This window comes from Pipistrellus kuhlii, unplaced genomic scaffold (assembly GCF_014108245.1).
Source record: "Pipistrellus kuhlii isolate mPipKuh1 unplaced genomic scaffold, mPipKuh1.p scaffold_m20_p_3, whole genome shotgun sequence".
Classification (NCBI taxonomy): domain Eukaryota; kingdom Metazoa; phylum Chordata; class Mammalia; order Chiroptera; family Vespertilionidae; genus Pipistrellus; species Pipistrellus kuhlii.
In genome coordinates this window covers 171040864-171044641 of record NW_023425529.1, presented here as the reverse complement: position 1 = coordinate 171044641, position 3778 = coordinate 171040864, and the positions used below count along the sequence as shown (strand labels likewise).

General features: G+C 42.4%; 1 non-coding gene across 1 annotated transcript; it reads right to left on the bottom strand.

Annotated features, from left to right (window-relative positions):
* Positions 1–839: 839 nt before the first annotated feature.
* On the bottom strand, positions 840–946 carry LOC118730950. The gene has a single exon (XR_004991677.1). It is a non-coding gene; the product is annotated as a U6 spliceosomal RNA (small nuclear RNA).
* Positions 947–3778: the final 2832 nt, after the last annotated feature.

The following is a 3778-nucleotide window of genomic DNA, read 5'->3' as shown; positions in this document are numbered from 1 at the left end:
GGGCAAAAGCAGCAAACTTTTACCTTTTACATGGCAGTTCCCTTCACACACACTTAAGAACATGAAGAAAACAGGTGACTTATTACTGAAAAGCCTAACAGCCACTTATTTACTTATTTTTTATTGAACTTATTGGGGTGACATTGGTTAATAAAATTACATAGGTTTCAAGTACGCAATTCTATATACTATTGATACATCATCTGTATATTATATTGTGTGTTACCACCCCATGTCAAGTCTCCTTCCATCACCATTTATCCCCACTTTACCTTCTCTTCCATCCTTCCTCCCCCCTCCCCTCTGGTAATCACCATTAACAGCCAGTTATTGATCAGGAAGGGTTTGGAGCATTTCCGATTCCCATTCAACAGTCACAGTTCCAGAGAGAGAATAGAAGGCAGAAGTCTGGCCAAAAACATACTTCCATGATACTGGGCCTGAGTTCGATTTCCCTTTCCTTGGGCTTAGCCTCACATTCCTGGAAAGCAAAGTTTCTACCGTATTGACTTGGAAGGAAATACAAGTCACTTATGCAAAATCATTTTGGATTTTTTTTTTTAAAGTTCAGCACACGCCACCTGGTGGAGAGCATCTGAAAGCACAAGGCTGCATTTTCTCTAACTTGACATTTGCTGGCACTTGCTCAAAGTCCCTTGATTGCTGTCTTCTTGCATGTGCAGTACCCTAACGTGGCAGGAATCAGTGATTTTGGTTATTTGTTGACTTTTTTTCTTTCTTCCTTCCTTCCTTCCTTCCTTCCTTCCTTCCTTCCTTCCTTCCTTCCTTCCTTCCTTCCTTTCTTTCTTTCTTTCTTTCTTTCTTTCTTTCTTTTTTTTTTAAATATGAAATGCTTCATGAATTTGAGTGTCATCCTTGTGCAGGGACCATGCTAATCTCCTCTGTGCCGTTCCAATTTTAGTATATGTGCTGCTGAAGCAAGCACAATTTTTTTTTTTTTCATTTTGATGTTCATGACATTTGGGTTTGGGGAAAGGAAGGAATTAAGAATATATGGAACTGCCATATCCCCTTGTCTTTCAAATGGAATCTCTCTCTCTCTCTCTCTCTCTCTCTCTCTCTCTCTCTCTCTCTCGACTTTTATGTTATTTATTTTTATTATTATTATTAGTTTAAAATTTCTTTATTGATTAAGGTATCACATATTTGTCCTCAACCCCCCATTCCAATCTTCCACCCCTCCCCACTCATGCCCCCACCCCCCTATTGCCCTTAACCGCTGATTAGGCTCATATGCATGCACACAAGTCCTTTGGTTGATCTCTCTCTTTTCAAATGATTCTTGAGATGAGGAGATCATCCTGGCTGATCTAGGCTGGTCACAGGTGTTTTCAGAAGAGGGAGGCCAAGGGAGATTGGACCCAGGCAGAAGAGGATGGGTAATGACCATGTGAACAGAGACTCAAGTGACATTACCGGTCAGGAATGCTGGGCATCACCAGAAACTGGGAGAAGTAAGGAGCACACGCCCTCTAGAACCTCCGGAGGGAGTGGGGCCCTGCAGACACCTTGATTTGGGCCCAGGGATGCCGATTTCAGTCATCAGAACTGTGAGAGATAAACCTGTGTTGTTTTAAGATACTAAGTTTGTGGTACTTTGTGACAGTAGCATAGGAGAATAGTATAACCTCGAAGTTTATGTTTTTATTGTGTTGTTTTTGAAGCTTGCATTTTATTAGCTTCACACCAAATCCAACTACTTTTATGTTTTAGGTAGTTAGAAGACTGGTGAAGTGAGAGGTTGAAGAGGGTAGGAGAAGCTGTTTTCACACAGGTATTTTGGAGCTTCCACATATCTGCTATGGGAGGTAGATTATGACTGTGGTGACTTCAAGGGCTCCTTGAGCCTTAGCCATTAGGCCATTTTTGTCACTGCTCTGCTTACATTCTTGCAGAGCAAGAATAGAAGAAGGGCTTGTGTGTGTGTGTTTGTTGTTGTTGTTTTTGTAATTGTAAAGAAGTAGCTAGAAGAGTACAAAAGTCTTTTACACAGTAAGTTGGGAGAAGCAGGGAGTATAACCCTATGAAATAAAATTGAGCTGACTGTTTTGAAGAGGGATTGGGAAAATAAAAAATGTTAAGTCCATATCTGTATCTATGAGTCTGTTTCTGTTTGTTTTTTTGTTTTTTGTTCATTTATTCTGCTCCTTAGATTTCACATATAAGTGAAATCATATAGCATTTGTCTTTCTCTGCATGACTTGATTCACTTAACACAATACCCTCTAGGTCCATTCATAGTAAGATTTCCTTTTTTTCATGGTTGAGTTACATTCTATTGTATACATATATACTATAGCTTTCTTAAAAAAAAAATCCGTACCCAAGGATATATTTTTATTAACTTTTAGAGAGAGAGGAATGGAGAGAGAAAGAGAGAAACATTGATGTGTGAGAACCATTGATAAGTTGCTTCCTGCAAGTGCTCTGATCAGAGATTGAACCCAAAACTTAGGTTTGTGCCCTTACTAGGAATCGAACATACAACCTTTTGGTGCTCCAACCAATTGAGCCACCCAGCCAGTGCTGTACTACAGCTTTTTAAAAATATATTTGTATTGATTTCAGAGAGGAAGGAAGAGGGAGAGAGAGAGCAATGATGAAAAAGAATCATTGATTGGCTGTCTCTTGCAGAATGCCCCCTACTGGGGATTGAGCCAGAAACCTGGGCATTTACCCTGACTGGGAATTGAACCATGACCTCTTGGTTCAAAGGTTGGTTCTCAACCACTGAGCCACACTAGCCAGGCTGTAGTGCAGCTCCCCCCCCCCCCCCCCCCAACTCTCCTATGTATGGTGTCAGGTAGGAACTTGAAATATCAGGGGGATCACTTTGTAAAGTATATGATTGTGTAATCACTATGCTACACTCCTGAAACCAATACAAAATAATATGAATGTCAACGATAATTGAAAAGAAAAAGATGTAAGTTCTTGGGGCTCAACACACAAGAAATGGGAAAACTGGAGCTACTGCTTATTCAGACGTGGGTGTTGATGGGCTTTGCCTCATCACATGGCACAGCCAAACATGGACTTAATTTCTTTCTTCTTAAAAAAATCTGACCACTGGGTAGAGTGGCTCTTGTGTCTCCAGAGCAGTGCAAAATTAGCCACTGCCTGGGGCACCCAGCAGAAGCTACAGAGAGATCTGTAGATTCCTCCTCTTTATACTGTGTTTGGAAGTTCCCAGATGAGGCCCAGCTATGAAGCAAGGCCAGCTGATGCTGATGTCTGATCTTGGGCCTTTTATTGATAGGTTTAGGGCTCCCTGACCCACCCGCAGCTTGTTTGACAGATTTTTGCTTGAGCAAGGAGAGGGCATACATATGAAAAAGCTGCTTCACACGGCTTGGGTAGGGTTGTAAATTGGATGAGGTGGTGTCTTAGGGAATCACCAGGGTGGAGCAAACAGAAATGGCTGCCAGTCAGTCCCAGCATAGGATCAATGATCCCTATGGCTGGGAGCACCTCTGGCTGGGAGCAAGCCACCCCTGAGTTCCTGCCCTGATGCCAGACAATCCAGTTCCTCTTCATATGTGTCTGTGTTTCCCAGACCCTCACCCTGGCATTGGAGCTCAAAGGAAACAGGACCTTGTAAGTTAAGTTCATGGTGTCGGCTTTTTAAGTGCAACAGCAGGGTCTCCAGCAGCCTCTGTGTCATTGAGCCCCAATCTGTACTGGATTTTAAAGCCCATAGTTCCTACTGCCTGTAGGGACTTCTCTTCCCAGCTCAGGGACCCTGGGCTGGAGATCT